The sequence below is a fragment of the Tamandua tetradactyla genome, chromosome 7, assembly GCF_023851605.1.
Source record: "Tamandua tetradactyla isolate mTamTet1 chromosome 7, mTamTet1.pri, whole genome shotgun sequence".
NCBI classification, from domain to species: Eukaryota; Metazoa; Chordata; class Mammalia; order Pilosa; family Myrmecophagidae; genus Tamandua; species Tamandua tetradactyla.
Window position 1 is genome coordinate 160,700,761 of NC_135333.1, and position 21,484 is coordinate 160,722,244.

General features: G+C 36.0%; 1 long non-coding RNA gene across 6 annotated transcripts in view; it reads right to left on the reverse strand.

Annotated features, from left to right (window-relative positions):
* LOC143690284 (uncharacterized) overlaps positions 1-12,678 on the reverse strand; it is a 242,830-nt gene extending 230,152 nt beyond the window's left edge. The window contains exons 1-3 of one of the 6 annotated variants that reach the window (XR_013179107.1): positions 12,261-12,678; positions 12,011-12,119; positions 11,738-11,810 (exon numbers count right to left, since the gene is read on the reverse strand). This is a non-coding gene — a long non-coding RNA (uncharacterized LOC143690284). Of the gene's footprint in view, positions 1-11,176; positions 11,292-11,737; positions 12,120-12,260 lie in introns of those variants that run through there. The other 5 variants (XR_013179106.1, XR_013179108.1, XR_013179109.1 and 2 more) reach the window with 5 other exon arrangements.
* Positions 12,679-21,484: the final 8,806 nt, after the last annotated feature.

Consider the following 21,484-nt stretch of genomic DNA (forward strand, 5'->3'; position numbering starts at 1 on the left):
ACCACGAGGCAGATAGTCCATGAGCCAGCAACCTTTGAGGATGAAGAAGGAAAATGCCTCCTGGGGAGCTTCATGAGGCAGGAAGCCAGGAGAAGCTAGCAGATGATGCTGTGTTCACCATGTGCCCTTCCAGATGAGAGAGGAATCCTGACCATGTTCACCATGTGCCCTTCCACTTGAGAGAGAAACTGTGAACTTCATTGGCCTTCTTGAACCAAGGTATACCCTGGTTCCCTGGTATTCCCTGGATACCTTTGATTGGACATTTCTATAGACTTGTTCTAATTGGGACATTTTCTCGGCCTTAAAACTGTAAACTAGCAACTCATTAAATTCCCTCTTTTAAAAGCCATTCTGTTTCTGGTATATTGCATTCCAGCAGCTAGCAAACTAGAATAGATCTTGGTACCAGAGAGTGGGGTGCTGCTGCTGCAGTTTGCAAATACCAAACATGTTGGAACAGCTTTTTAAATGGATAAGGGGAAGAATCAGGAAGAGTTGTGAGAAGCTTGATAGAGAAGGCCTAAAATGCTTTGAAGAGACTGTTGGTAGAAATGTGGACTCTAAAGACACTTCTGATAAAGTCTTAGACAGAAATGAGACATGTCATTACACACTGGAAGGAAGGCAATTCTTAAATGGCAGATAATCTGGCAAAGTTGACTAGTGGCTTTGGATGGAAGGCAGATTTTAAAGTCTAAGAACTTCGATATTTAGCAGAGGAGATCTCCAAATTAAATGTCAAAAGTGCAGCCTGGTTTCTGCTTGCAACTTATAGTGAAATGCGACAGGAAAGAGATAAGCTGAAAACTGAACTCTTGGGTACAAAGAAACCAGAAATTGAAGTTCTGGAAAATTCTGGCCATCCAGGAAGGGAGACGCCAGAGAATAGCCCCACATGAGATCTTGGCCAAATGTGGAACCACTCAACCATTTCAGAGAAAGCCAGGATCAGACATGGGGTTGTCCAGGAAAAATTTGTAGAAACTCCTTATGTCTGATGGGCATGATCCAACATGACTGCATAGAAAGCCAACAAGAGTGCTGGGGAACCTGTATAAACAGAGCTGCTGCCAGTCTGGAATGAGGGGTTCAGAGAAGGGACACATTGGAGGAAAAGTAACTTCTGAGGCAAAACCATGGAGGCTGAGATCTGAAGTCAAGAAGCCTCGGGCCAGGAGAGGGGACCTACCCAAGCCCATGGAGAGGGTGAGTTTGCCCTGAAGGCAGAGGATGGGCCTTCCACCTGGTTGCAGTGGAAGAGTCATGTCACCTAAGGCCTTGGAAAGAGTGAAGCCCATTCCTTGGGGTTTGGGGAGAGCCTGGCTGCCACCACATGGAGGGGTTGAGTGTGTGCCCCAAAGATGGCAAAGGGCCCGGGTGCAGTCCTAATGCTTGGAGAGGGTGGAGCCTAGAAAAAGGTGGTCTCCCTAATGTCCCCCAAGGTTGTGTTCAGAGAGAGGCAGACCTCTGTGTAGGTCCTTGGAAAGGGTGGGTCTGCTGCTTTCTAAAACCCTGAGGATAAATGACTCTCAGACTTTGAAATACAATGGACTTTGCCCTGTGAGTTTTTGAAACTGTATGGGTCCAGTGACCCCTGTGTTCCTTTCTCCCTATGGAAATGGGTATACGTATCCTATGAATGTTCCTCCTTTGTATGTTGGCAGCAAAAGACTCATCTTGGGTTCTGAGAGGTCCAAAACCAGAGGATAATTTTGCCTTAGAAAGACCATGCCCATAATTAACTTTGATAGGAGTTTGTACGTTTCTAACTTTGTATTTCATGTATATTGCTACTGAAATGGTTTAAGGTTCTCTGATATTGTTATGGAATGAATGTATTTTGTATATGGGAAAAACATGTCTTTTTTAATTAATTAATTAATTTTTTACATGGGCAGGCACCAGGAATGGAACCCGGGTCCCCTGGCATCACAGGCAAGCATTCCTGCCTGCTGAGCCACCGTGGCCCACCCACATGTCTTTTTTAGGGGCCAGTGGGTGGAATGTGCTGGTTTGAAAGGATGTATGCCCCCTAGAAAAGCCATGTTTTAAACAAAATCTGATTTCATAAAGGTAGAATAATCCCTATTCAACGCTGCATGTTTGAAACTGTAATCACATCATCTCCCTGGATGATGTGATTTAGTCAAGAGTGGTTGTTAAACTGGATTAGGTGATGACATGTCTCCACCCATTTGGGTAGGTCTTGATTGGTTTACTGAAGTCCTATAAAAGAGGAAACGTTTTGGAGAATGGGAGATATACCACCCCTCCCCGAAAAAGAAAGAAAGAAAGAAAGTAAACCAATAAAGAATGTCCTCCTGTCAAATGGTTCTAAGTGGGTTTTAAAATCAGTAACTTCAAAAATTTGAGGCCTAGAAATTCAAAGAATTTCTGGCAGTAGGGGATTTCATTGTGGTCTTATTTCATGGCAAAATAATTTCTGAAGGTAGTGGTTCTGAACCCTGATTCTGACTAAGTTGACCACTTTTTACAAGGGTAGACAGGGCTTTGTTCAAAACTGTAAATATAAAAATTTTACCCAATAGTTTTGGTTTTTGGGGGGTGGTGGTGGTGCATGACCTGGGGATCAAACCTGGGTCTCTCACATGGTAGGCAAGCATTCCACCACTGAACCACCCGGGCACCCCCAATACTTTTTTTTTACTTTTTTTTTTTCCTTTGGCATGGGCAGGCACTGGGAACCCTTCAATACTTTTTTCATCATTCATTCAAGAAATATTTATCGAGCACCTTCTATGTTTCAAGCACAGTTCTAGGTAGCAGGAATACAGGAGTGATAAGAGGGAAGACATTGTTCTCATGTAATTTATATTGTAAGATAGATGTTTTAATTAGCATTTATGTGTGAATGTATGTTTACATATGCACACACAGATATGTATGTGTGTACACATATACATGCATACACGCTATACACACAAACACAAATATGGTGGTGCTTATATTCTACTGAGATGGAAGATTAACGAACAAATCTTTATATAACATAGAGCTATTGAGAAGAGCTCTGTGTTAGCACTGAGAGAGTCTGCTTTAGCCCTCCATTTCCACAACGAGGGAATACTGTAGATTCATTCTACCCCTTATTCCTTCCTGTCTCGGCTGGTGAGCCTCTCCTGTGGAGTTCGTCCAGACCCTCTATCGGAATCGTCAGCTTCACAGCCTGCCCTGCGGATTTGGACTCTGCATTCCTGCAGTCATGTTTTTTTTTATAAAAAAAATTTTATAAATTTTTTATTTGCGCGTATTCCCTGTTGATTCTGTTTCTGTAGAGAACCCTAACTAATACAGATGGGTAAACGATTAGCTAATAAGGTTGAATTTAAATACAAGGGAATGGATAGAAGTGAAGGCAGTTCATTAGTGGATTTATAAGTAATATTGCCATATTGAAGGTGAACATGTTTGAAAGGGGTTATATAGAGCCATATATCCCACCAATTGGAACTACTTTAATGGTATGAATCTTGTACAAAGAGTCAATAATAGAGCGGTATGGGGGAAAATTACTATCACGTGCTATGGGCTATATTGAAATAGGAAGATGTCAACAGTACCACAACAATACCAGGCGTAAATAATTGGGGAAGAAGGACAAGAATAAAGGGGGGGTTTGGATTTTCTATTTAGTGAGGGAGTGCTTATCTGTTATTTATTTCTTCGGAACAATAGAAATTATCTAAATTTGAGAGTGCTGATTGCACAACTAGGCGAAGATAATGTGAGACATGGATTGTTGACTTTGGACATTATTCATGATGTCCAATATTTGGAGGTGGCTGAAGGATACATTGACTGAGAAGCAGAATGGCAGACTGTGTTGTGTACATATGATGGAACACTGTGTAGCTCAGAAAGGAATGATATCACGAGGCATGCAATGAAGTAAATGAACCTAGGGGACATTATGTGATGCAAAATAAGCAAGAAACAAAAAACAAATATTGTATGGTCTCTTTTAGAAACTACTTATAAGAAACTGGGACCTAGGGTGCAAGCTCTTATAGCAGTCATGTTTAGTCCAGAGCTATGGTTGTTATTTCCAGATTTTGAGATGCTCTGCTACACATGTATAACCTGATATCTTCCTGGAACTTTGGCTACCTGTGGGACCCCTAAGACTCAGACTTGGAGTTCTGCAGCTCTGAAATTCAGCATCACCACATACAACAACTGTTAAAGAAACTGTAAAAAGAGATCCAGCTTCAACTACAGAAGAGAATGAAGCTGATCTGGTCAGAATTAAGGTGACTCAGGGTAAAGGATGACATTGCTTGCATTTTAGAACTTCATCTACTGTATGAGACCAAAGGAAGAGAGGTTTATTTTGTTCAAAAACTAAATTTTCTGTGGCACATAGTTTAACTCAATCTGTCTTGATAGTTCATTTAAACAACCCAAACACATGGAGTCCAGAATGCAAATAAGGGCTCCTGATTCTGTATAGCTTAGTGTAACACCTGGATACATCCCAAGTATTGGACAGATAATTAAAGTATTGGCAATGTCCCTTGAAGGACTGGAGAAAAAAATATGGAACTATAAACATTACCACTGGGGAAACACCTGATACTGTCTCAAACATTAGGGACTCCCAAGTAAATAGGTCAAGCCCTTGATCTTGAGACTTTCTCTTATGAAGCTTATTTCTGCAGTGGAGAAGCTAAGCTTACCTATAGTTCTGCCTAAGAGTTGCTTCCAGAAAACCTCATTTGTTGCTCAGATGTGGCCTCTCTCTCTCTCTCGAAGCCTAAAGCTGCAAGGAAAATCATTATCTTCCTGACCTACGTGAGACACAACATCCAGGGGTAAATGTCTCTCTGATATGGGATTGACAATGCCTTCCTGACCAAAAGGGGGGAAATAAATGTAACAGAATAAGCTATGAGTGGCTAAGAGAATTTAAACAGAGTTGAGAAGCTATTCTGGAGGCTACTCTTATGGAAGCTTCATCTACATATTGCTAATTGCCACTGTTTGCCAAACCTTAACCAACACCATATCTGTTAACCCTAAAGAACACCTGGGGCTCTATTAGAGATTCGACAAAAGTTCCACACCCTAAGATTAGTTTCCAGAAACCAACAACCTCCAGATAGTTCCTAAGCCAGCTAAGTCCTGAAACCCAGAGGGCCAGCCTCTTCAAGAGGAACACCAACTAGTTCCATCTCCCTATCCCATATTGTCGACACCCCTTTTCAACATGAAAAAGTTAGAATGGGACTAGCACAAATACCACTAAAGAGTGGGAGAAGAATAAAAGGAGAAGGTGGAGTTATAACAGAGAAGAGAGGGTTTAACAAAACTGAGTATGACTGCTGAATGATTATGTTGATATTTCTTTTAATCACCAGTATCTTGGAGCAGCTAGAAGGAAAAAACTCAAAATTTTGGAAGTATAACCCTCACCACTCTGAAATCTGTGACAAAGAACTGCTTATTAAAAGTGCTTCTACATTTGTTGCTTTTTGTATATATGTTATACTTCACAATAAAAATGTTAAAAAGGAAAACTGGTTTGACTATATTGATATTAGACAAATTTGAATCAAGAATGAGGAATATTGCCAGGGACAAAGAAAGACATTGTTGATTCCCTACAGATCTTTTCCCTACAGATCTTTTCCCTATAGATCTAATTCCCCATAGATCTTTTGCATAGCTGCAAGTCTTGTGATAGCTTTTATTATAGACACAATTTTCAAGGATGTTTGCATAGTGAATAGTATTTAAGAATAGAGATATAGCCTTCCTTCATCTCCAGGGCATGCAGCAGATTTGTTTTCTGTCCAGAATAATAGACATACTGTTTTCCTCTAGAGCAAAGGATGGGTAGGTTTGCCAACAGCTCCTCCCCACCCCCATATGATTGGAGTTTCCTTAATTTGGGTTAATTCAGCTATGACACAAACCCACTGGGTGGGCTGCATCTACCTGAGCTCCCCTTTGCCTTGTACTTGTGAGACTTGGGGAAAAAGAGGAATTAATGCACATGTGGGAAGTTAATGCATTCTTTTGTCCCCCAAGTAATAAACGCCTGTTTTCTCAAACCCAGGGGTCTTGCGTCTTCTGCCAGCATCCACGAAATGCTGTCATTAATAGAGAAAACAAATCCTAAACATGGATTCACGTAATAGAACATCAAACTATATGAAAACAAAATCTGATAGAGCTGAGAGGAGAAAGGGACAAATTGACCATTATAGTTGGAGATTTCAAAACTTTTTTCTTAGTAATGAAAGAAGAATTCAGAAAATCAGTAAGGATATTAATGATATAAAAGAACAACACTATCAACAAATTTGACCTAATTGATGTCTAGTGAAAAACAACAGAATACACATTTTTCCATGTACACAAAGAATATGCACCAAAATAGACTTTATTTTTGTGGGTCACAGAACAAACTTCCACAGAGTTATATAATTAAATCAAACAAAGTGGTTTGTCTGCTACAATGAAATTAAAATAGAATTCAATGACAGGAAGAATCTTTTAATGCAGTCATATCATCTCTTTCTCTCTAATATTTTTATTTAAACAATACAATTCTAAATAATCCATGGTTCAAGGAGGAAAATGGCAAACTATTTGCATTAAAAATGAAAACACAATATATCAAACTTGAGATACATAGCTAAAGCCATACATTAAGGATATTATAACATTACATGATTGCATTGATAATATCTCAAATCAATAAACAAAGCCCTCATGTTAAAACTAGAAATTTAAGAGCAAATTAAACCCAAAGCACTCAGAAAGAAGGAAATAATAAAGAGTAGAATTAATTAAATTGCAAACAACCAAAAGAAGATAAAATAAATTAATCTAAATACTGATTCTTTGAGAAGTTCAATCAAATTGATAAACTTTTAGCCAGAGTAGTAAAAATGAACAGTAAGTAGACAAAAATTACCAATATCATGAATAAAGGAGAAGACATAACTATAGATCTTACAGGTAAAAAAGATAATAAAATAAAAAAAATAATATGAAGAACTTTATGCCAACAAATCTGTAAGCTTAGATGAAATGGGTAAATTCCTAGCATTCTACAAACTGAGGAAGCTTACTCAGAGAGAAAGAGATGATATGACTGCTTTAATTTCTTAGACTACTGAAAGCAGATACCATGAAATGGGCATGCTTAAGCAATGGACGTAGTTTGTACTTTGAGTCTGAAAAAATATCCAATAACCTGAAGACTGATTCCAGCAAGCCTTGGCTTTTCTGACACATGCTGGTCTTTCTTTCTCTTATTTCATTGATTTCAGCTTCTTACTTCCATGGTCAAATATTCTTGCATGAACATACATGCAAAACTCCTTAAAATTATTAGCAAATCAAATTCATAAATATATTAAAAAGGATGATACAACATGAATGAGTGACATTTATTCCTGCAAAGAGCAGCTGATTCACCATTTGAAAATCAATCTCTGTAATTCACAATATCGAAACGATGCAGAAAAAAATATTTTAATATCTTAGTAGATGAGAGAAATTAAAAATGGTCTAAATAAATTGAGAGACACACCGTGCTCATAGATTGGAAGACTCAATCTTGTATTGTCAATTCTTATTTAATTGATACATAGATTCTAAAGAATACCAATTGCAATCCTTGAAGGGTATTTTCAGAGACTCAGAAACTAATTCTAAAATTTATATGGAAGGGAAAAGGTCCTAGAATAGCCCAAACAGTTTTGAAATAGAACAAATTTGGAGGACACACAAACCTGATTTCAAGATTTTTTAATAAAGCTTCACTAGGCAAGACGTATTGTAGTGTTAGAAAGAGAATGGCCAAATAGGTTGATGGGACAAAATAGGGAGTTCAGAATTAGATCTGGACTCTAATTTGATATTTGACAAATGTAAAGTGCCAAGGTAATTCAAGAGAAAAAGTTTAGTTATTTCAACAAACTGTACTGGAGTCTTTTTGTTTTTTATAAGGACCTTATCTCTTCTCTTCCCACACACTATTTGCAAAAACAAACTCAAAATTGATCATAGACTAAATCTGAAAATGAGAAATATGAAACTTCCTAGAAGAAAACATAAGAGAAAATCTTCTGAACTTGAGCAGGTAGGTATTTTTAAATTGCACATGAAAGCACAAACCATAAGATAAAAAATTGACAATTTTACTACATCAAAGTTAAAAATTTCTTTAGGCTCCCGATGCCTACCCATGCAAAAATAAATAAATAAATTAATTAATTAAATTAAAAATAAATTCTGCTCTACGAAAGAACTCTGAAAACCCAACAAGAAAGAAAACAACCCATCAAAATGGGCAAAAGTTTGGAACAAAAACTTTGCAATATGTAAATAGGTAGATGATATAAATATGCACTTAAAAAGAAGCTTGGCATCATTAATCATCAAGAAAATTCAAATTTAAACCACAATGAGATATCACCATGTACCCACTAGATTTGGCTAAAACTACAGAAAAAAATTGCTGGTCAGGACATGGAACATTTGCAACTCTCCTGCCTTGCTAGTGAGAATGGAAATTATAGTAGTCACTTCAGAAAACAGTTTGGCAGGTTTTTTTATAAATCTAAACATATGCTTACCATATGGACTGACCATCCCACTTTCTTTGGAAGGATATTTTCCCAAGTGTGATGAAAACATATGTCCACCAAAACCCTGAGTCGGAGTGCTTACAATTATATTTGTAATCACCCCAAACTGGAAACAATTCAAATTTCATCAGCTGGTGAATGGATAACAAATTGTGATACATCCACAGGAGATTATACTACCAAGCTAAAAAAGAATAAACTGTGATATATCAACAACATAGTACTTCCAGCATTAAGCTAAGTGACAGAAACCAGAATCAAAGGTTATATAGCCTGTGGCATTCCTGCTAAAGCAGAGTTATAGCTACAGAAGTCAAATAAGCGGCTATTAGTGGTTGTCACGTGCTGAAGGTGGGGTGAGCACCATAGGATAACTTTTTTGGGAGTGATAGCAGTGTTACATGTATTTATTATGGTTGTGATTACACAAGTGTATGCATTTGTCAAAACTTAAAAAATTGTACAACCAAAAGAGGTATTTGTCTGCATATAATTTATATCTCAATTAACAGGAACAAGAGCCAAAAAACTAAACAAAAAGAAAAAAGGAGGAAAAGTAACATGATAATCCTAAAGTGCCTATCCATTTTAGCTGCTGTGACTACCACAACTTTTGGGAAAATAATATGGCTAGTAAATCAAGAGCCTTAATGGTGTTCATGCATGTCACCTATATATCTTCATTCTTGCATCAACACAAAATAATCTAATACAGGAGAAAAATATGTTTGTAAAAAGGTTTGTGGCAGCATTATTTATAATACTGAAAACATAGAACTAACCTTAAGATCTAACAATACTTGGATGGTTTAATAAGATTTTGTGCAATCTTTTTATTAAGACTTTAAATAAATACAAAGCCAATTGAATAAAATAGAAAAGGTCATGATGGAATGTTAATTGAAAAAGGTAACAAACCCAATTTTATTTAAGAGCAGTTATGAAATGATGGCGACCCAACATACGTCTTCTTCCGTACAGCTGCTCTGATTGAAGATGTGGGAATAGAAGTGAAACTTCCCCTAAAAAGTCTAGCATTTTTATTGCATCTCCTTGTCCCTTCAACCTCATCCCAACTTGCCTCTCCTCCAATTTAAGCCATCCATCCACAAACCAAAATTCTATGAACTCAGTTTTAATAGCACCCTAGTAAAAAATTTTACTGTTTTGAATTTAAATGTGTCTAAATTCATGGCTATACAAATGAAACATACTACCAATAAAATAAACCAAAAATCAAAACCAAAACCACCAAAACAGGCTAATAGTTGGAAAATTAATTTTATAACGAATAAACAAATCCATTTCATTGCAGCCTTGATTTGCTCTAATATTAATTGATCTGCTGATGATAAAAAATGACTAAAAATAGTTGATAGAGTAAGTTGGTTTGCATTCAACTTACATGAACTGTGATTCTTTTGAATTTAAAGATAAGGGGATAATGTTCAAAGGAAAAGTTTTTTTTTGTTATGAATACTATTTTTAAAGATTATATAATTGGATTATCAAAAAAATATTGAGGACGGCCAAAACAATTTCTGAAGTTGATTTTTGTGTACATCTTAAAGTAACCTAAATTTATTCTGCTACTCCTAGTCAAAGCACAGTTTCCAAATACTACAAATGGTATAATTCATTGACTTTTTTTTTTTTTTTTTGCATAGGTAGGCACCGGGAACTGAACCCGGGTCCCTGGCATGGCAGGTGAGAACTCTGCCTGCTGAGCCACCATGGCCCGCCCTTAATTGACTTTTTAAATTTCATTTTGTTTATAACAATTTTCAATTCCAGAATTTCATTTGTTTCTTTTCTTTTTTTAAAAGCGATTTTATTGAAATACACTCATATGCCACACAATCCATCCAAGGCATACAATCAGTTGCTTTTATTATAAGCAGAGACTTATGCTTTCATTATCACAAGCAAATTTAGAACAGCTTTGCTACTACAAAGAGAAAAACAGATCCCCCTCAGCAGTCACCTCTCAATCCCTCTATCCTTTCCAGACTTACATAACGACTAATCTAATTGTGTTTCTATAACTTTATTTATATCTACATTTTAGATAAATGTAATCATGCAATATGTCACACTCTGAGTCTGGTTTCTTTCACTTAGCATGATGTTTTTAAAAACATTGTGTTTTTTTTAATTAGAAAACTTGTAGGTTTATATAAAAGTCATGTAAAAAATACAACATTCTCATATACCCCCCTATTTTTGACACTTTGCATTGATGTGGTACTTTTGTTACCACTGATGGAAAATACTACAATATTCCTGCTAACTATATCCATATATAGGTGTGTCGCTTCCCATACAACACCCTACTATTAACACCTTGAATAGAGAAGAACATTTGTTATAATTCATGAAAGAACATACTTATATTTCAACTATTAACCACAATTATCATACACAACAGGATTCACTGTGTTATAATCCCATATTTGATCTTCTAACTTTCCTTCTAGTAACACACAACCCAAAACTTCCCCCTTCAACTACATTCACAGACATCATTCAGTGCTGTTAATTACACTCACCATGATATGCTACCATCACCACCATCTATTTCCAAACATTTACAATCAACCTAAGGAGAAATTCTGCACAAATTAAGCATCAGGTCTCCATTCTCAAACATTTTCTATCCCCTGGTAACCAGTATTCTAAATTCTAACTCTGTGAGTTTGCTTATTACAATTGGTTCATATCCGTGAGATCAGACAATATTTGTCCTTTTATGCCTGCTTTATTAATTTTTTAATTGATTTTTTATCAATTTGATAAACTTATTTTACAAATAATTACACAAATAGGATAAATTTTTGCAGTGAAAGTAAAGCAGAGTAGGCTCAAAACTTACTAAAATGATAAGGATGTAGGATACTAATTACTCTAAGATTGCCTTAATATAAGATCAGATTTATACAGATTGCTTTAATTATTTAAGTATGTTTATTTGCTATTGAATCATTCATTTCTTTACCCTATACATTCAGCTTATATTTATATAGTTATCAATTGTCAAAACTATTATTTATTTTTATTGTCTGTCTTGTTGCTAGAGATATACTATTGGATGTACATGAAATAGTATTTACCTTGACATTATGAGTGATTATGTAACCAATTTGTTGACAAGCAATGAAACTTAGTCAGCTCTGTTCCTTGGTGCTGGTCATAGGTTAAGGCATTAAATGCAATCTTTACCAATATAGCCGCTTGTTCAGTAAGGAACGAATTATGTATCACATTTAACTTCCCTTGCATGCCTTTTCAAAATATATTCCATTTTTCCCTAGTCCCAGGAAATGCTTGAGGTAAAAAATGAAGTTGATTCATGCTTTTGTGAAGTGTTTGCATAAATTGGATACTAATTTGGTCCAGATTAATATCTTCCAATGTATCTTCATTGCTTTAAAAAAATTGTTAACAATATCTGAAAGCTGCTCTCATAACTTCTTTTTGCCCCATTTTCTTCATCTGCAAAACAGGAAAACAGTAGTACACACTTTATGTGATTGTTGTGAGGATTAAAATTAGTAAAACTGTTAGGACCCTGTTTCTGGCATAGGAGCTTTGTGGGTTTGTGGTGATTGACTTATGGCCCCTGGGTAAACACACCTCAGTTCTCATCGCTGACAACCTTGTCCTGCATTTAGTGTACTTTTTCTCTTCATCATGCTGTTCCATCTACCTGGAATACCCAACTTTCTTCATCATGATTACCTCTTCAAGACAAAGTTTTGCAGTGTGGACTTAAAGAAGCTTTCTCCACAACCCTTTCTATTGCCCTACAGGTGTCCTTCTGAAAGTACTTATAGCAGATTATGATGGCTTGATTGATTTTATATCTTATCTTCTCAGTTGAGTAAGTTCCTTGTAGACAAGTCACCACTGGGTCTCCTACAATTCAAAGTCTGGTACATAATAGATGCTCACATAAATATTTAGCAGATGGCTGGGCTTAAGAATATCCTTACTTAGAGGAGAAAAGTTGATCAAGGCAGCCACAGAAAAGATGAATATCTAGCTAGTTTATAGTTTATGATTTAAAGTTCCAGAACAGCGGTTTCTAATGGAAACCATCAGTATTTTTTTAAAAAAACAGAACTTTAAAAAAATTGAGATTTCTGGGTCCTGGTGTAAATCTACTGAATTAAAACCTCTGATCATGGATATTTAAAATCAGATACTTTATGAATTTTCTAACAAATATTCACAGTTAAAAAACACCGCTCTAAATGAATTTTCATTATTGATTTCGAAGGTTTCTAAACTCTTCTTTAGAAAATGCTTTAGAATAAGCTATTATTTCAGATTTTTAATTGAGAACACTCTCTCAATGATTTGACAGAACTTTGTAAGATTATTCCCAGCAAATTTCCTATGTAAAAATTCTGAAGGATTTTTCCCCTCTTTTCTAACAATGACCATTTTATTCACCCAACGCCAAACTCTTAAAGAGAGTATAAAGGATTTTTAGATTTAAAATGTAACCTTGCCATGGACCACTCCAAAGTCAAACAGTCCAAGCGAATTCAGGTGATTTCTTATGGGGTAATTGCCTTCTTTTCATTCTAATAAAGTGGTCTCTCATGCCTACTTTCCCTTGCTCATCCATATAACATAGGCAACTGTGTCAACACTTAGCTACACCGAATTTATGCCAGACACTAACGCTCACATAATAAATGTTTCTGTGTTTAATAACCATTTTATGAATGCCTCTGTACTCAATGCACATATTAAAGTGCCTGTTTTTCCCTCCCCACAATGACATATGTTGAAAAGTGCCTAAAAGCAGAATATCTGTTACGTATGTTGGCAACCGATAAAGCATTAAACAGAATGCTTTAAATGAAATCTAATGAAAAGACTATTTCACACCAACTTCTTTCTACCTTTAACCTGCTCTAACCCTCATTCTGAAAAGATACTACCTCTGGGTAGGAAAAGAAAACACCACAGCTGCAATATGGTGGTAAAAATAATCTGTAAAGAAAGGGACTACATGTATTCATTTACAAATTCGGATGTAAATGTTACTTTTCCCCTTTCAGTTTTTTTTTTTTTTTTTTCTCCTTTCAGTTTTAAACTAGGGAATATGTGTCTGGAGTTGAGAATAGACTTTAATTCAGTGGTATACAGTCACTTATTTTTATAAGAAAAGAGGTTATCATTTTTGTAATTTTAAGTGCTGCAAATGTTCTTCATTCAAAAAAAATCAATCAACATGGAAATGTATAAAACAAAAAATGGAACCCTTTCTTTGAATGCCTCTAATATTAAAAGTCAAGTAAATACTTTCGCAGTATTTTACACACACACACACACACACAGACCCACATATGCACATGCATGCATGCCTGTGTATGTGAAAAAATCCCAGAGAGAAATTCTAATGGCTTCCATAAATTTGGTAGAGCCTTTTTGCCACAGAATGTAATAGAGATATTCACATCACTGAAGGGAGATAGGCTTCTAATTGCCTATCACATTACTTTTGGAGCAAAACGGATGTTGCATTATTCAGGATTAAGGAGTAGGTTTCCAAAGCAGCTAGCAAGATGGATGTTTTGGAACACCCTCATTTGCTACAAGAGCTGTTCATTGTTGGCCTTTTCATTGCTTTGACATTGCTGTGGTGAGGAATACCTTTGGTGCAGGATGCTATTTGCAGGACAATTTTTGCCACAAAAATAGGATTAATTTTTTCTGCCATTTTCTATTTTCATCACCAATTTCAACTGTCATGCACCTGAGCGCTGTTTTTACACGACATTCCATTCTTATTACCATCTTCATCCTGAGAATGAAAGTCTGTAATGAGAGCAAAGACATGGCTGGCATCGGAGGGCTGTTATAATTCACTCTCATGACAACGCTAGTAATGAGAAATGACAGCGGCACAAAATGAATCCTTTCCGAGTCCAGCCCCTTGGATGATAATGAAAACAGAAGATGGCATCAACTTTATTCATCTTTGTGACACCTATCGTGACAGGATTGAAAGCTGCAGCAACCAACCCACCCAAGGTTACAATTTCCCAGTCTTTTAACCATCATGTTTTGTTTTTTTTTTTTAACTCCATACCACCATTTCTCATGGGAATCCAGTTATGAAGAGGATTTCAGAGTTGCAAAGTTTTCTTTACTGTCCGCAATTGAAAGCATTTCAGAGTGAATAGAGAGCTTCTATGTCCTAAAATTATGTTCATTTGTTCTTTTTCTTTTTCTCTCTTCCATCCTTCCTTCCTTTGTTCCTTCCTTCTCTCCTCCCTCTCTCTCCCTCTTTCTTTTTAGTGAAATCGACCTTCACAGTCCTCTTTAAAAAGTGATGGGAAAGAGGAGAGAGAGAATATGTAAACAAAGTCACTTGAGTCTCTTCTCTGACTCTCCTGAGAAATATGTTTCAGGTGCAAATACTCAACTAACGTAACTAATGCAGGATCTTACCCTCACTTGCATATGATTTTTTTTTCTTCCTCTCTTTCTTTCTCCTTCCCTCCCTCCCTCCCCCTTCTTCTTTGTCCCTCTCTTTTAGAACTTTGATTATATCTTCATAGAGTTTTAGAAGTGAATGGGAATTTAGAACTAACTTGATCAAAGTTCCTCACTGTTTAAGATAAGGAAAAGAACGCTAAGGATGGTAAACACCTTATACCACCTTAGCTCCCAGATTCTGCTAGAATCAATCATTTACATTTTTCAACCTGATCATTCTAGGATATAAGTCGAAAATACCAAAGGAAAAGGTAAGTCAGAAAAAATATATATTATGTTTGAATTCTTTGCAACATTTCTAAAGAGAAATAAGGTAACATTCTCTCAACGGAGTTCATTTTGGGGTCACAAGACTCCTGGCTCTCTCGCTTCCTACCTCTGTGCCTTTGGATCAATAATCTTTTCAGGTTTTAGCTTCCTCATCTATGAAACAAATTAAAAAAAATTACAACCAATATATGACACAGTCTTTATTTCAATAGCATATTGAAATATGCTATTTCAATAGCATAAATAAAAGGACCACTTTATTCTTTCTACTGATTTCAAATATGCCATTCCTTCTTTGCACATTTTGGTCTAAGCAGAGCTCATATATGACCAGAAGTTCATATAGATTCCTCTTCACAGATCCAAATTATTCCCCTGGAGCTGGGGAAGGATGCATAGGAAAGAGGCAAATATTTTAGCCCTTGGCTGGGTATCTCTGCCCTGCACTAGTTCATGACATAGGAGATTAACCCATTGAATAATCTTTTACAACTGAACCTCAGCTACTGAAAGTAAAGCAAAACAGTACATTTTGGTGCTTAACAGGAACCCGAACCCTTTCCAAAATATTCAAGCCTGGTTACTTTTCCGGATATCTAGGTGACCCGTGGGAAATATGCTCACCTGACCTGAAATGTTCCAGGGGTAAGGCCAATTCACCTTCATCCTATATTCTTGCCCTGAAATCATGGCATGTTCCAGACAATCTCCTGCTTTTAAAATTTTTCAGGCAAGAGTTAAGTATTGGCAGATTGTGGGAAGATGACTGAGTTGGAAGCTCCAGGAATCAATCCAGTAGACTGATTAAACAGGCTAGAACCAACTGAATCAACCATTTCGAGATGTCAGAATCCAGTAGAACAATGTATAGCAACCAAAGAAGAGAAGGAGAAAGGGGCTGGTAAATTTCAGTAAATATTGGTGAATTGCTTTCTCTACACCGTGGCTACCATTGCCCATTCCCCACACTCACTGTTGCCCAAAGCAAGCTCTGGCCCCTTACATACCATGATGGTGCCTAAGAGGGGCATAAAAATCTGCTATCCCAAGATCTGGAGTGGAGTGATCGCTGATCACTGCTTTTGATTCACTACTTCAGGCTGCTGGGAGCCCAGCTCCGAAAGTGACTGCTGTTCCAATCTGCCTGAAAAAAAGTGATGGAGACGTAAAGATGGCACACACCCTCAGAGCTGCAAGAAACCAGTTTAAGGGCTGCATTTACTGGGCAGGTCATGAAATCACAGCTTTGGAGAGCATAGAAGAAACTCCTGGGGCCCTTTCTGGCCAGTCCATCATCCCCTCTGCAGGGTAGTATAGCATTTGGTGGCATTTAGGCTTTTTCTGGCTGGGAGAGACTGTCTTGGAAACTCCTCTCCAGCATGGCCCCCTCCCAGAGTTTGATCTCAAGGCAAAAACAATCCGAGTCAACAAAAGAAATATAAGGAATAATTGAGGCAGATGGCTTGGGGCAAAACTGATTTGTTTTAAGCCCATGGGTGGAGCACTCCGGAGAATGAGAAGTTGTGTCTCCTGGAAAGTAGAGAGCGCTTTCATACTTCTGGAAACCGGGCAATCTTTAATGCCACTTGCATGTACAAGCTCAGGACAAGACAGAGGCCCAGAAAAGACAGGGTGACCCCTGCACTTTGCATTCACCTTGGGCAGAACTTCCTGTTAGGATAACTGACATGCAGTAAAATCTCTGGAGTTGAAGGCCACTGAAGTGAAAAATTCCCAGGAAGGTCTCTAAAGCAGATTAATGCTGGCAGAAGCAAGAATCAGCAAACTTGAACACTAGACAATTGAAGTGATTCAGGCAGAGGAGCGAGAAAAAAAAAAGAACGATCTATAAAAAGTGAAAATAGCCCAAGAGACCTCTGAGAGAGACACCATCAAACATACCAATATATGCATTAATGGTGCCCAGAGGAGAAAAATGAAAGGGGTGCAAGGAATATTCAAAGAAATCTTGATAGAAAACTTTCTAAACTTAGTAATTATTAAGATATGAATATGCACATCCAAGAAGCCCAGAGAACTTCAAATAAGATAAATTGAAAGAAAAATACGCCCTATTACATATGGATGAAGTCATCTTATGTGAAGGATAAGGAGAGTTCTGAAAGCTGTCAGAGAAAATAAATATTTTATGTACAAGTAAGTTCCAATTAGATTGATTTTCTGATTTCTCATCAGAAAACATAGAAGCAAGGCAGTGGGATGAAATACTTAAAGTGATGAAAGAACAATTGCCAACCAAAAATTTTATATCCAAGCTGTCTTTCTTTCAAAAATGAGGGTGATATTAAAGCCTTCTCAATTAAACAACAGCTCAAAGTGTTCGTTACCCCTAGCCATGCTCTATATGCAATTCTAAATAGAGTTTTTCAGACTGAAAGGAATGGAAGCTAGACATTGGTTTACAGCAGCATAAAGAAATAAAGATATCCAATGAAGCTAACCATTTGGTAATTATAAATGCCAATACTATTATGCTGAATTTTTTGGTATGCAGCAACGTTTTTTATTTCCTAAGGTGCTAAAATGAAAATGTATAAAAAGTAATAAAATATCTATGGTTTTGGATGTACAATGTACAAAGATATCATTTGTAACTAGTACAAAAAAGGTGAGGGGACAGCATAGGATAAGAACAGCATATTCATATGTTACTAAAATCAAGTTAATATCAAATCAAATATTATTGTTATATTTTTAAGATGTTAAATTTTAACCCCATGATAAGCACAAGGAAAATACATGAAAAATACATCTAGTTAGATATGAGAAGTGACTCAATACGATACAAATACAAAAACTCAAATAAATATGAAAGTAGGCATTAATGGGAAAATTGATGGACAAAAATGGTATAAGAGCTACAAAGACTAAAAAGCAGAATGGCAAAAGAAAGCCCTGCATCATTAGTAGTGACTTAAATATAGATGGATCCAACTGTGCCATCTAAAAGCAGAGTGACAGAATGGATTTAAAAATAATGCCTGACCCAACATATACTATCTATAAGTGATTCACCTAAATTCAAAGGCGTAAGTAGGTTGAATGTGAAAGGATGCAAGTCATAACCAAAACAGAGGAGGTATAGCTACCCTAAAAACAGATAAGTAGACATTAAGTTACAACAATTTACTAGAGACAAAGACAGTCATTATATATTGATAAAGGGGGGTTAATTCAACAAAACGACATAATAAATATAAATATATATGCCCTTAACAGCAGGGTCTCAAAATATATGAAGGAAATACTGACAGATGTAAAGGGAGAAATACAGTTCTGCATTAATAGTAGGAGACCTGCTACATCACTTTCAATAATGGAAAGAACATTTACACAGAAGATCAGTAAGGAAATGCAATACTTGAATGACACTCTAAATCAACTAGTACTAACAGACATATATAGAATACTTCACCCAACAATGAAAGAATGCACACTTTTCTCAACTGCACATGCATTATTTACCCAGATAGATCATATCTTACAAAAAAATCTCAATACATTCGAAACTATTAAAATCATACAATATATCTTCACCAACCACAATGGAATGAAGCTAAAAATCAATAACAGAGGGAGAAATGGAAAATTAACAGATATGTGGAAATTAAACAACATACTTTTAAATAACCAAGGAAATCACAAAAGAAATTAGGAAATACCTTGAGGCAAATGAAAATACACCATACCAAAACTTATGGGATGAAGCAAAGGCATTGTTGAAAGGGAAATTTATACATTAAAAAAAAGGAAAGACTTCAAGTCAAGGACCTAACCTCAAAATTGGAAGAACTAGAAAAAGAAAAGCAAGCCAAACCCAAGTGAGTAGAAGGAAGAAATAACAAAGATAAGAGTAGAGATGATTAATGAACCCGAGAATAAAATCAATAAACAGCACTCAAAAAAGCCACAAAAGTTGATTCTTTGAAAAGATCAGTAAAACTGACAAACTTTTAGCTATACAAGCAAAGAAAAAAAGAGAAAGCACAATGACTAAAATCAGAAATGAAGAGAGGAACATTCCTACTGACCTCACAGAAATACAAGAGACCATAAGGATAAACTAAAAACAACTGTACACTCAAAATTAAATAACCTAGATGAAATGTGCAAATTCCTAGAAACACACAAAATACCTATACTGACTCAATAAATGGAAGATCTCAAGTAATCAATAATCTGTTAAGTGATTAAATCACTAGTTAAAAATCTCCCAACAAAGTAAAGCCCAGGACAAGAAAGCTTCACTGGGGAATTTTACCAAACATTCCAAGAAAAATGTTCACCAATCCTACTTAAACTCTTCCAAATTATTGCAGAGAAGGGATGCTCCCTAATTCACTCTATGAGGCAAATATCACCCTCCTACCAAAGCCAGATAAGGATACCAGTAGAAAAAAAAAATTGCAGACCATATCTCCTATGAATATAGATGCTAAAGTCCTCAACAAAAATACTTGCAAACTGAATCCAACAGCATATTAAAAGAATTATACAACATGATTAAGAGGGATTTCTCACATGTATGCAAGTTGGGTTAGCATAATAAAATCAATTAATGTAATAGACCACATTAATAGAATGAAGGGAAAAACAGCATGTTCATCTTAATTGATGCAGATAAAACACTTGACAAAATCCAACACTCCTTCTTGTTAAAAAGCACTTAGAAAAGTAGGAACAGAAGAAAGTTCTTCAACATGAAAAACAACATATTTGAAAATCTCACAGCTAGCATCATACTTAATGGTGAAAGGATATAACCTTTCCCTGTAAGATCAGGAACAAATCAAGTATGTCCACCTTCAGCACTGTTACTCAACATTTTATTGGAAGTTCTAGTCAGAGCACTTAGGCAAGAAAGAAGAATTAAAAAGCATCCAAATAAGACAAGGAGAAGTAAAACATTCCTATTTGCAGATGATGTGATCTTATATACAGAAAATCCTGAAAAATCTACCTAAAGCTAATAAATGAATATGTCAAAATGGTGGGGTACAAAATTAACTGCCAAAACTCAGTAGGAATTTTATATACTATCAAGGAAGAAGAAATCAAGAAAAGAAATTCCATTTCCAACAGAAACTAAATGAATTAAATACCTAGGAACAAATCTCACCAAAGATGTAAAGAACACAGAAAACCAAAAAACATTACTAAAAGAAATCAAAGGAAACCTAAATAACTGGAAACACGTTCTGTGTACATGGATTGGAAGGCCACATGTCAGTAAATTGTCAATTCTACCTAAAATGATTTATAGATTTAACACAATCCCAATCAAAATCCCAAAAACCTCCTTTGCAGATTTGGAAAAAACAATAATCAAATTTATTTGGAAGACTAAGAGGCCCAAATAACCAAAGCCATCTTGAAAAATAAGAAAAAAAAATAAGAGCACTCACATTTCCTAAACTTAAAAGTTATTACAAAGTCATAGAAATCAAAACAGCATGATACTGGCACAAAGACAGATATATAAACCAATGGAAAAGAATTGAGAACTCAGAAATCAACTCTCACATTTATGACCAACTGACTTTTGACAAAGGGGCAAAGACCACTCAATTGGGAAAGAATAATATCTTCAACTTATGGTACTGGGAAAATTGGATCTCCATTTCCTAAAAAGAGAAGGCAGACCCTACTTCTCACCATATACAAAAATTAACTCAAAATGGTTTAAAGACCAAAATGTAAGAGCTAAAACTATAAATCCCCTAGAAGAAAATGTAGGGAAGCATCTTGGGACCTTGTGTTAGACAATGGTTTCTTGGACTTTACACCCAAATCATAAGCAACAAAAGAAAAAATAGAAAAATGGGACAACATTAGAAACATTTGTGCCTTAAAGGAATTGATTGTGAACATAAAATGACAATCTTCACAATGGGAGAAAATATTTGGAAACTACATTTCCAATAACAGTTTAATATCCAGAATATATAAAGAAATCATTCAACTCAACCACAAAATGACAAGCAACCCACTTTAAAAATTGGCAAAAGATTTGAACAGACATTTCTTCAAAGAAGATATACAAATGGCCA